General features: G+C 29.7%; 1 protein-coding gene and 1 pseudogene across 1 annotated transcript in view; one reads left to right on the plus strand and one right to left on the minus strand.

Annotated features, from left to right (window-relative positions):
* Gad1 (glutamate decarboxylase) overlaps positions 1 to 14,340 on the minus strand; it is a 138,736-nt gene that overhangs the window by 95,785 nt on the left and 28,611 nt on the right. The gene's annotated exons all lie outside the window — the stretch shown is intronic.
* LOC149061643 (52 kDa repressor of the inhibitor of the protein kinase-like) lies at positions 12,107 to 12,599 on the plus strand (annotated as a pseudogene).

Consider the following 14,340-nt stretch of genomic DNA (forward strand, 5'->3'; position numbering starts at 1 on the left):
ACAGAAGGGTCGTGAGTGGGATGCGTGCCGTGTGGGGAGTGATGGGGAAGTTTAGGGTGTAGTGTACCCACACAACATAATAATATTATAATATTATATACGTCGTCGATTCGTTTAACGTGTGCCTGCAAAGGTTTATGTATATATACACGTCGTCGTGGTGCGGCAGGACTCGATGGGACGTACATATAATTTATCGTAATAAGTACCTACCTAATAATGTATAATAATATGCTTGAATGATTGCTAATAAAACGAACCAACACTTATAATATGAGGCAAATAAAAATTACTCATAATAAATAATACGATTACATCATTAAGTGTAAACAGTGGCATACTAATTAGAGTCTGAATTTTGGGGAGATGGGCATGTTTGATTCTTAAATTTTTCCATATTAGGTGACCTACTGAACATAACTAAACATATCTTACATTTTAATAGACTTCCAATTTTTATTTGTGTTATTATTTTTAATTGATATATTAACCTTAATTTTAGTATTTTCATAATAAAGAAATGCTTTCTAATAATTTCGGGTTGAGGGGCGTTATCCCCCCCCCCTCAGTAGTACGCCACCGAGTACTTATACCTATATTATTTATAATAATAAAAATTAATGGAAGTAGCAGTGGCGTCGCTTGTGATGGGAAGGAGTTGAGTGGAGGAGAGGGAAGGTTTAAGAGTTAGAAATTTTATCTCATTAACGTTGAGATCAGAATTTATACTTAACAATATTAATATGATGAATTTGTTTTTTTATATAATATTTACAAATTGTTTTCATATAGATTGATTTCAGAGTAACATATAATATTATAGTCTACTGATTGCCATTTTTATTATAAGTATGATAAATTCAAAGTTGTATTTCTATATCATATTTTACTTTAAACTGCAAATACTATGTGTTGTGTATTTAAGATATGTATGCATGTACCTATGTCCTATATTACCTCTATACTAATGATATTGTTCGGACAACAGGCGAGTAGCATATTATGCATATTATTAATATTATTATATCCTCTAAATTAGAGACAAGAATGTTAAAAACAGGATATTTTGATTTTGAAGACTGCGGATAATAGTAATAATTATTATAAATAATAAGGAAAAATGTGAAATGACGCCACTGACAATTCAGCGGACGAACTGAAGTTTATTTGTAACCATATATAATAATTTTATAAATTCTGATTACTACTACTACTACTACTACTACTAATAATAATAATAAAAAAAGCAATAAATTCCATCATAAATATTATGTAATAGGTACGGTCGTCGCAGCGGTAGACCGTTTTATTGCCGCCGACGAGCAATGTGGCGTATTTACCGAATTATTCAGATGCGAGTTTGTTCGCTGCACAGGCGGCAGTTAGTCGAATCGTCGCGGCTAGACGATGATCAACACTCGTTGTTGGGAACGACGAAGTGGCACAGGCAGTGGCGACGGTGGCTGGACAGTGGAATGAGCTCGAAGACGACAGTCGGCTGCAGACGAGCGAATGTCGTCGGAACGGATTTGGCCAGAGAGAAAACAGGGCACGTCACGGTTTCCCCCCCCCCCCCCGGCGAGCTCCCGGACAAAGCCGCCCCCGTCGGACCTACCCGAGGCCCGGCGTAGGCGTGAGAATCGCGCGCGCGCACGTCGTCCGCAAGTCGACCGCCTTCCCGCGGGTGCGAGTCCGCCTACAACCCCTCCGTCCCCCAAGAGAACCCCCCCGCGCCAAAAGCCCCCCCCCCCACTTCTTTCGGCCAGAACCCGCGGTCGCGTTTACCCCTTTTCGTGCACTCAAATCACGGCAGCGGGGGTGTGCATATATATATATCATATTAGATATGGACTAATACGATATCGATTAGTTCGTATAGGCAGTATGGCGCAGGATTCGAGGTGCAGGAAAATTTTTTTCTTTGACCTTTTTGCGTATACTGTTGTTATCAAAGGCCTGCAGTCCTATTGTTCGCCGAACGACCGAAATCAAAACACGAATCCTGCGCTATGATATGTAATTTATAGGCGATGAATGCATATTTATTAATAATATTACACAAATATATCCTGTCACAGGAGCGGATTTAATGTTATAATATTATATTATCAAACGAAAAAAAGGGTGAACCACGGAACGAACTAATATAATATCCGTATCTGTACCCTATCTTCGTTCCAGCAATAATTTTCACAAAACAAAATAATTAGATTATATAACAGAAAATATTGTTTTGAGAATTGCAACCAGACTTACTGTAAAAGTACAGTACAGTAGGTATTGATTACTAAGTAGGTACCTAATCAGGACCGGCCTTTGATTTTCTTGCCATCAATGGTAAAATTGTTATTGGTTGAGAGGGAGGCATAGGCAAGTAAATATTAAAATAGATTAAATATGTAATTGTGAAAAAAAAACAAAAGCCATATTTTATAAACTGCAGTAAGGCATGGTGACATAATACGAAAATATTATCATAGACTATGAAAACAAATTATGAAATTAATACAACTATAACAGCCAAAATACTTCAATTAATTTTAATTTGTGAACATTTTCTTGTTGAAAATCAGACTGTGGACAAATTACATCAATTGAGTACAGTAAGAATCAATTCGAAATATGCAAGAAAGTGTTTATACAGGCTAATGGAAACCACAATTACAGATTGTCAAAGAGAAGCAGCGTGGACATTTTCCTATATTTGGATGGCCAAGAATACGACCAATGCAGCTGATTGTGTAAAACTTTATGTAAGATTTACGACCGTGGGCGCGTGGTTGCTAAATAGTTCTGGGCGACTTTCTAACCCTAAGTACCATAATAGCGGTTACAATTTCGTACACAAATAAAATAATGAATATTTATAATGAGTTCATTACTACTATAATATTATCATTGAAGTGGTTCATGCATAAATTAATAATATTAGTAAATTTGAAATTTTTCATTTGAAATATTTTAAAATTGAAAATCTCACTCTGCTTGAAATATTTCAATGAAATTATGAAAAATATTTTTTCTTCTTTTAATCGTGTTCAGTTACATATGATTAGAAATAATATATTGATCACACTCATAACATAATGATAATGAATAACTTATCAGTTATGTATCACTTGTCATTTGTTAACAAAGGTTCACGAATACTTTAACACGTTTACATGTTAATGGTCGTCAGTGGTTATAATTATATTAATAATTATATGGTATATTACCATATTAAATTTGTAGTGTTATTCCTGGCATTATTTTGAGAAAAACATTTTTTAAATGCGTTTTAAAATATTGTTGTATGTGGTCCGTCAGCGATCACGATCAAATGACGGTTTGAAATAAAGTTGAAATCAATTTTCATCAGTGAATGAAATAATAGTGTATTTTCAGTAATTATAAAGAGTAGGTATAGTTTAAATTTGTTACATTATAGATTTGTTAAACAACTTCTAAATTATATATTTTGTTTATTTCATAATGTAATAAACCAATAACTTTAAAAAGGGTCCACTTGGAAACGTTTTATTTTTATTTTTCATTAGAATGAAATATTTCATGAAATTTTAAAACCATGATTTTATTATAATAATACTTTTTGATTTAGGTACTTTGTTTACTTATTATTTGGTCATTGTGTACACAACGCGCATAATCTAATTCGTTTCGGCGGCGGTCGTCAAGACCGCACACTTACCGTTTATAACCACACATATTCATTTTATTATTAAAAAGGGAAATTTGAAAGGTCAATAGTTCGAAACCGCACACATTTAACGGCACAACGAATTTCTTTTAATTCTGGATTAGTTGCATTTGTTTCATGATGATGTTCACTTTTATTCTGTTTGATGAGTACATTTACATTTGAATTTGTCGTCAAAATTACACTACACAACTTATTATTGTAACGCCAAACTAAGTCCCCGGAATTTTCATCAATATGAATAGTTTTGGTAAATTATTGATTGCGCACCTTTATTATTTGTATACACTTGAATCACATCATCCGTTATGCGATTTTGATGTTAAATTACTATCAATGTACGTAAGTGAAGACGAAAACGGTCGCGATCACACATTCACACTAAATGTTGTTAACTTATGAGGTATTAATATTTGGAAAATAAAAACCATAATCGTATCTTATTTGATGAAATAAGAAACCTGTAGATATATATATATATAGCAATCTGCGTATAATTCCGAAAGTTTTATTTATATATGATTTATTTTGTGATATCGATAAAATACTGGTGTGCGGTACTAATGATAATTTTATTTTGCATAAATGTGTACTTATTGATGTATACATATTATATCAATGAGCGCGGTATTGAACGCGCGGTTTAATTTGGCGAAAACATGCGGGATTAAGATATAAAAGTGTGCGGTTTTGAACGACGACCTTTTTTCGAAAGTGCGCGGTATTGCGGTTATGGACGACGCCCATTCGTTTTCCTACCTTAGTCGCAAAAATAGGGCACTTATATTTTGATTGTATGCATATAAATTCCAGATAAATCATTACTATTTATCACGCTACTGATCAAAGCCTAGAGGCCAAAGGTTTACTTCAATAATTAAAGTATATTATTATTCAAGTGCGAATTTATTATTAATTAATTAATTAATTAATTTATAATACTATTATATTATTATAAAGCTTGTAATATTTCATTTGATTTCAATAATCATATAAGAATAAGACAATTTATTAAACTTATTCAAATTATGAATACAATTTATAGATAATAATATTATATAGCTGTTGTATAAATAATCATATTTTTTAATAATGATTAAAATGAAATAAATTTTTAGTTCTAAGTATTTGATTCTTCTTTCAAACTGACGATTTATTTTTATGTGCTAGCTGCTATTATTTATATTTTCTTATGAATAATAAATTTCACAGTTGAAAATTATCATTATTATTAAATATGACCTATTGTTTTGATGGTAATATTAGTATTTAATAGTAATCAAATTATAATATCTACGCGTTTGAATATTTGAATGATCAAAAACTGTAGTATGAGCTAAATTATTGTACTTATCAATATAGATTTTATTTTTGGAGAGAATTTCTTCGTTATAATAGTTTAAAATACATTTTAGATTAAAAACCTTATAGTGGAGCCATGCATTTATTGATTTTACTATATTTTTTTTTTAATTTTAATTTTTTTTTTTGTATGCAAATGCGATAATAGTAGTCGAAATAATCCGAAAATTTTTAACTTCAATATATTTTATGGAGGGAAAAGTGAAAGTGATATGTATTTCATCACTATCTATAGATACTATTTTACTCATTTTGAGCTACTTGTAGGTTTTTTAAATTAAACATTTTTTTTTTCCTATAAATATCAATAAAATTGTTATTAGTGATTCCACAAGCTTACAAATTTAATACAAGATTTCTTATAAGTTTTTATAATAACAATTTATTTAAATTTTAAAATATTTCAAAATTTTCGATGTTCACAAATTTATAAAAAATTTAGTTTTCATAGCTATAAGCCTATAAGGATTGAAAATGTAATACAAGGAAAGAGTAGTTTGAAAATAACCAGTCTTCGACAAATGGACAAAAAGCCATTTGGACGTGGGGACAATTGGACGCCCAAAAAAAATAAATATATAAATCAGTATATAAAATTAATAAGCTATTTATATTTATTATTATACGTCAAAAATTATTATAAAATATTTAAAAGTACAAATTATTTATTATATAAAAATATTAAATATTAAAATTTAAAATATTATATTTTTATATAGATCTCGATAATTACATGAATAAATTTCCACTACGAAAACACAGGCCACTAGCGTTACATTTCTAGTAAAATACAATTATATAATAATAAATATGGTAAGTATATAATATTAAATATATAATATATAATTAAATAATTTTACAATATTTTAGTTGTGACTTCAGTAGGTTTATTATTTTATTGTTTTGAAAAATTCTATTGTGTTGGATTCATTTTGGGGGTTTGGACCTAGCTTATTCCAATGTCGTGGCTTATGTTTAGTTATTCTCTTTTTATTTGGTATATTCTGCATTCTTCAAAAATGTGTTTAATTGTAAGTGTGATGCCACATATTTGGCATATTGGTGGTTCGTTTTTTGCCATCAAATATCCGTGAGTCAATTTTGAGGGTCTAATTCTAATTCAATTCAGTTTTTTTTCGTTTGTGGTAGGTACTAATGTTTGGGTTTCTTTTCCATTTTTTTACTGTTTTTTTTTTTTAAATTTGGTTTAATTTGTTTGTTTGGATGTTCCATATTATGTGTTGCCAAAGGGAGATTGTGTTTTGTCTAATCTGTTTTTTACGTCAGTGTACTGGGAAATATTTATGAATTGTGCGTTATTGGAGCAGACAGCAAGTTTGGCTTTTTATCTGCTCTTTCATTGCCATCTATTCCAAATACCTACGTGGTTATGTGTTCAGGTATCCAAATAAGAATTATAGTATTCTTTCTATTTTTTGCTTCCTCTAATCTGTTTTGAATTTGTATTGCTATGTCACTAGGATTAAATTTGTTTTTTACATTAATGAGGGAGCTTAACAAGTCACATAGAATAATATATTTTTCATTTTCATTTTTGTTAATGAACTTGATGGCCAGCAGTATGACTACTGCTTCGGCTATAAAAATAGAACATGTTGGAGGTTATTTGAATGATGTTTGTAGATTTTATTTTATATCAAAAAAAGGTATTTATACTAATTATGTTTAGTATATAGTGTGTAAAAATTGTTAATAAAACATATAAAAAATTATATAAAATATCTAAAAAGTTGTTGAATGACAAACATCATTATTTATATTAATTACGTATATTATATAATTTTTAATTCAGAGAAATATTTTGAGTCAATAAATTTATTTTTAAATACCTACACCAAAACTATTTTAATTTTTAGTGTTTTTGAATTTTTCTTAATATATTTTGATTTTGAATCTATTATAATATTATTTATTTTATTTATATTTTATTTTTTACGCCCAAATGGCCACGTCCGTTTGTCCCTATTCGGAGAATAAAGGTCTTAGTTATTTCATTGTAACCAAAAATTATTATTATAATTATATAAAATATATAGGTTGATTGACGGACCATAGACCGTCTCTGCTCAGAATCTTCTTTCGTGTACAATGATAATATTATATTATTGAATTCAAATTTAACGCCATCCATTATAGTGGCCTTCTTGCAATCTATACTGTACAGCCAACTTAATACTTGGTATATCCAACTTTTTCCTTTTACAACTGTTGGTGACTATATACAAAGTTCATTTTATTTGACCATCGAAAAATTGAATTGAATTTTCTACGTAAGTATATATCGTGTATCATTTATTCAATTAAAATGTACGAATTCGGAGATTATAAATCAGGAAAAACTATTTAATGCTTCACATAATATGACCCAAAAAATTGATAAATTGCTCACGAAATGTTGTGTTTGGTAACTTGAAATTTCTATGTATTGTACTTTTTTACGATGAAGTAAGTAGTATATCTTACAATCTGTGAAATGCGAAGTTGTGGTATTGAATGAACACCGTAAAAATGGATTATCAACATCCGGTATGGGATTACTATATAGTTTTTATTTTTGCATAATATTTTTATAAATATTTAATGGATAACATTTCACAGTCTTCTACGACGAATAAATCATAGATTTAATAATATAATATTATTTTTGTGTTAGTCGATGACTGAAATTTTGTCATTTTTTTTAACCGTTTCCCGCGGGCTTATTGCTTTCAACGATGTCAGTCTAGCACCCGGTTGAACATGTGATCGATCTAGCGAACGTGACCCACGAATAAATGAAATTTAGTTTCATGCGAACTATAGCGCACAGCATCATACACAATATTCATATATCTTACCTTTAATATGTATTTTTTTTCGTCCGATGACAGTGCTCGCGCCAATAACAATTACGATAAATTATTATAACGACGCCGAAGGGAACTTGCAGAAGCAGCAGCGAATATATTATATTTGTTGCGAATATCGTACCGCATACGATCTGAAAGGGTTGGATGAATAGTGCGGCTTTTGGAATGTGGGGGGGGGGTCTGTCGCGAGGGCGTGATCTGGCTAAAGCTGGCAAAGGCGATTCGCCTTTTGGCACGTATTAACATTTTTTAACAAAACTACTTTCGAGGAATTGGCAATAGTAAACGCCGTCTTTGTTGTGACACTAAACGCTAAGCGATTTTTCTTCTCGACTCCCGCTAGTTTCCAGATCGTGAAAGTTTCTTAAGCGACACCCTCCCACATATCGCACGCATGACCCCGTCAGGTGACACATGTTTATGTATATTTATTATATAATATTGTATACACTGAACTTATCCAGTAAACCTCAGTCACCCAGCACCCTCGCGCACATCTTGGACTATATCATGATATTATTATATTTGATATTTATGCTTTAATAAACGGTTCGTTGTAAGTGGTAAATCGCATTTCGAAAATGACCGTAATTCGTTTGCAAATTACGTTATTAAATTGTACACATATAATGCTATAATAGTATATATTATAATAAATTAATAACAATCAGTTTACATATTATATTTACTTTTGGGGAGGGGGGTTCCTTTAACGTGCCTAAGACTGCAATAAGATACTCATTATTTCAGAAGAGAATACAATTTTTGAAAATAATTCATTTACTTACATAAAGTCGTTACAAAACAAAATGTTTGAAAACAATTTTGTTTTACCTTATTTTTTAATGTTTTTTCTCTTTTAAATGATAGCATACATTTTTAATATTATAATGTGTGGAAGAATATTACTCGAAGTATTTTAGTCTATAAAAATCAAGTCTGGACAGTATGGTTAAAGACACTTATACAGGTATTTAAATTTTAAATATGCGGAGTAGTTGCGGCCACTTTATTGTCTAGTTTGTGGTGTACCCCAGTACCACTCCACTCCGATCATCAAAGCTTTAAATACTCATAAAGTCATAAATCATTAAATACTAGCAAAAAATTCAAATTGTATGTATTAAAGTAGGTATACCAATAAATATTTTGTTTGGGAATAAGGAATTAAAAACGCACTTTGTCATTAGAAATAACCACTGTCACAAATACAAATATCAAATATTTAAAAAAACATTGACAATTTTGAAATGAGTGTCTAACATTATAAATGGATCACCATTCACCTGGTTTATATATTATAGTGAAGATATTTTTCCAAACGGAATATAGCCATAAAATAAAACGACTACATTCATCATTTTGTAAGAAAAAAAATAAAGACACACTCAACACGAATTCATTACGTAGGTATTGGCGTATTGTCATAATTTCTGGTGTACCTAAAAGGGTAATAATATACATAATATTATTATATTATATTATAATATGTCAATCCTTGTTACTCTCATCATATATGCTTATTGTGTCTAGTCGATACAGATTGTGTATAACGTTTAAAAAAAAAAAAAAATAAAAAAAAATATTATAATATAATGTACATGAAGTTATTTGGGGTCAGAAAATGTATCAGTATTTTAGCGGTTACTTTGTTCGGTCTAACAAGTTATTATAATAGGTATTTCATAGTAATTCCATAATTCAATCAAAATCTACGACATTAATGTATTAAATTGTATTTTGATAATAATATAAGCTGACTATTGTTATTTTGATAGTATATCGTAGCATAAAACATAATTAAATGGACATATTGACACGTCTGTCAATTATTTATAGACCACTGAAATTTTTATGAGAATTTTTTTTTGAAGTGTCGGTAAAAAAATGTTGGATGACCAAAAAAATTTGAAAATTTAATACAAGGTTCCTTATAAGTTGTTCTTATTGTAGCTAAAAAAAATTAAAAATCGTTAATCACAATTTTTTTTTATAAGCGTTTATAGTTCAAATTTTTACGAAATCTGTCGAAAACGCAAAAATGTGCAAGTAATTTTGAAGTTGAAAGATCATAAAAAATTTTGTGTTTATAACTAAAGATTAAAAATACAACACTAAATTTTCCATAAGTTTTCCTTCAAGTAGCTATAGAGAAAACTCGAAACATCAATATAGGAAAAATTTTTAGTGCGTTTGAATTTTAAATTTTTACGAAATAGCGTAACGATAACGATTTTAAACATTTGTTATTATTCAAAAAGTATAAGTCGTAGATACTTGAAAATTTTACCAGTTATTTAGATTGGCATTTCCTTTACATGATTTAATTTTCGAAAGATTCTGACTTTTTTCGAGGTATTTATAGACAACTCAAATTTTCAACTTTTTTATTATTATTTTTTAATTTGGGTATTTTTAAACGCGGTAAGAGCCGCTAGTTGGGCGCCACTTTGTTATGACTTTAAAGACCATTAAAATAAGTGTGGATTGTTATAATGTCTCAATTACTCATCAATTACTCATTAACTAGTATATTATAAATTAAATTATATTCCCTATTTGATCCTTGCCTGTTGAAATCGTAGTCAATATCTGAGGTATTAAATGAGATGACCAATAAAAACACTTTTTTTCTTTAATTTACAATAATACTTATTAATTAATTTAACCTTTTTAACACACCTTAACGTACATATATTTTAAATTTTTACAACTAATATATCTTTTTGTATAAAAGATCTGCATAGTCTTTTAATGCTTGCTTTTGACCGTCTATACAAATAGACAACAATAATGCGTCTATACAGTGACTAAAGACGGAGCTCCTTATATTTAATGTTGTGTGTGTGCGCGCTTGTGTATGTGTGTATGTACATATCTTATCTTATTCTTAATTTCTAATAATTATTATAATTTTTTTATTATATATATTATATTGAATTTAAAAAGATATGATGGCTTAGATATTATTACACAAGTAATGGACGTTTCACAAGATTTAGTATGTATAAGTCTTAGTTAAATAGATAATAACTTATGAAATTTTGTCACATATTTATGTTTATATATCGAGCCTAACGGATTATAATAAAGCTTATAAACGAGAAGAGAATTTAATTTAGTCTATTCTTGACTAATCGTTTTAGAAATTTGAACACATCAATGAACACTGATATGTTCAAGTTTGTACTTAATCCTTACCTAACATAACGACGTCTAAAGTAGTAAAGTATGAGCTTTGATAGTTGAGTGCCTGTTCTGCTTGCTAATGTTAAAATGTTTCGCACGTTTATTACAATCAAGGTTTACTGTGCGATGCATCTGAAAGTTAGACACTTATAGAAAACTATAGTTTTATTATTATTACTTAGTGTCCTGTATTGATACAAACTTCTGTTTTTTTTTTTTTTAATCAAAACCTCCTTTTTTTATTGTTAATTATTTGTGTGTCTTTTTTATTTTTTTGAATATTGATTTAATTTTAAAAGTCACCAGTAAAAAATGGAGTTGTTATATTAAATAATATAAAGCCATATATCTTCGATAGTTCAGTGTATAGTTAGGTTAGGTTAATCATAGATGCAGTGGCGTAGTTACGTGGGGGGGGGGGGGGGGGGTAAGCAATCTTTTTTTGCATTTTTCGATGATTTTAATTTTTAGTGCATTTTCTTAGTTTTTAGAGCATTTTTCGTAATTTGTTCATACGATGAACGAAAATTGTTGCGATAAGAGACTTCGGCAAACTGCCGACGCTACCTACGAATAATAAATTATATAGCACGACAAATAATCGTTGATAACGATTTTATTATAGCGATGCCTCGATAAGTATTACTGAATTAGTAAACAATTATAAAAACTGACGACAAAAATGCGACACTGTCTGAATTAAGATCAATCCGAACTAATATTGATGAATATTTTCATGATATCTATATAAAAGCGTCTGCTCTAGCTCAGAAGTTGTGTTTTTCTATATCATGCCTCGAATTGCACGTAAACAAAAAAACAGAGATAACTATTCACTTATTCAGTGAATACACCTGAAGATTATTTTAAAATAACAATAGTTATACCTTATTTAGATATGTTTATAAATGAAATTGAATCAAGATTTATTGAACATCAGAAAACATTAAAAGAATTTCAAAATTTATTTCCGAAAGCGTCAGAGATGTCAACACTTGAAAATGACGAATTTATTAATTTGATAGACTTTTATAATGATGATTTGGCAGATAGCAATAAAGATATTTTGATATCCGAGTTAAACTTTGACAACGTAAAATACTTGCACTAGAAAAACAACCTACAAATTTTATGGATGCTTTAATTACTGCATTGACATATTATATCCAAATATATACAAATTACTACAGATTTTAGCAACACTTCCAGTTTCCACAGCTTCATCCGAAAGGTCTTTTTTATCATTGAACAGAATTAAAACGTACCTAAGGAATACAATGTCAGAAGTATTTATATAATATATGTAAGAACTGCATATTTAATTAAATAAAAATATGAATGATATTTTACATTTTTAGAAAAGATTAAATGGATTGGCAATGCTGTCCATTCATCGTTCTATATCAGTAGATGCAAAGGAAGTGGTGTTGAATGAATTATTATCTAAAAACAAACGTCGAGTGGATTTTATTTTATAAAAACTATTTATAATTAATACCAATTTGAAACAAAATAAAAATGACGTTTAGTTTAACTAATAACTTGTAATTTGTGTTATAAATATATTTTAACCTCCCCCCCCAGAAAAAAATCGTATCTACGCCGCTGCATAGATGGTACCTATATACTGTTGATGCATTGTTGTCGGACCGTGTGACGATATGAATCGAAATTAGAAATAACTAAAACTTATTTAAAAAATTAAAAAATATTTCAACTTTCGGTCGTTAACAATGTTTTAATATTATTACGCTGGAATATGGGGGATGCATGAATATTATAGCATAAGCGAATATTTACGGACGCTGTTCAATCCCGATAAGAGGTAACATGATGAAGTTCAAATAAGGATGAGCTGGAGGGAACCCAAACGTGCTTCGGTATAAATATATAGGCCCCAAGAACAACGATTATTAATAATGCTATGCATTTTAGGCATCTTGAAAATGTTTGTAGATTCTAGTAAATTCTCTAAAAATGTGGTTTAAAATATATAAATCATGAGTCAAAAATGCGAATAAAATTTTAGAATTTAATTTTTCGTTACATAATTCAAAGCCTCAAAGGTATAGCTTAAAACGACATAATGTTATAAAATACTCTAAAACAATTAATTTCGCTAAAAATTCTGGTTTTTGTGTATTATAATAATTAATTCGACGTATATACAATAAAAGAAAATCAAAATAATTATTATAAAATATTAAAATCTACGTGAAATGGTGATGTTAATTGGTGGAAGGAATTTATACTTTCTATTTTTCTTTCTTTTTGAAAATATATTTTTATAGTAGATCCATAATTAAAGCCCCAATACTAAAATTATTATATTTCTTTGTATTATAATATTATCATTATTCATTACAATTGTTATGTATTGTTTATGGGCTATAACTTACTATGTAGGAGGTATCTGTTGTATTTTAATTAGATATTTGAACATGTTTTTTATGATAAATTTATTTATGTCATAAAACCAACTACCTACCAATTCTAGCTAATTACCAATTGTTATTTATTATTATATTGCTATGCAGAATAGTATTTCTTACGTATAAATTAAGTATTATTATATTTTGTTATATTACACGTTATAGTAATATATCATATTATTTATTAGTGTTATTTTATTCTATAACCGTACTCGGAGATTTTCGTGTAAACGTGGTTGACCTAAAATGGAAATATCGAATTTCGAACTATCCTCGCGAGTCGCGGCTGCAGTGGCGGTGGCGCTAAGTTCTCTACAGAAGGGGACTTTTGGACGGCACGTACTTAAAAACATAATCGATATCCCGTGGTTCGGGATTCCCTGTCCTTTCTGGTTTCTAGGGTTGTAGAAGAGGGCGCGAAGGCGGGTCAGCGATGTTTGACCTCATTTTTTGGGTCCGCCTACAAAACGGTACCGACGAGACACACGCGTTCGTGCGCACAAACATATTATATACAGGAACTTGGGCGAACACGAGCAGATCGCTATAGGTATGAACGCATTTATATAATGCAGGGGAATAGAAATGTTTTCGAGCTGAAGAGGAAGTATTAAGTACTTACGACTCTACGATGATTCCTCTGAATCGGACACGAAATCTTACGTTAATCGAATACATACCCCTTGCACCCCGAAAGCGAAGGGGTGCGGTTGTGTGTATTTTATATACATGTATATAAATCAATTTCAGCGTTGAAGTTATTAGAACGATAAAACTCTACGACGAT

This window comes from Diuraphis noxia, unplaced genomic scaffold (assembly GCF_037042655.1).
Source record: "Diuraphis noxia isolate RWA-SAM2 unplaced genomic scaffold, SU_Dnox_SAM2 contig0001, whole genome shotgun sequence".
NCBI classification, from domain to species: domain Eukaryota; kingdom Metazoa; phylum Arthropoda; class Insecta; order Hemiptera; family Aphididae; genus Diuraphis; species Diuraphis noxia.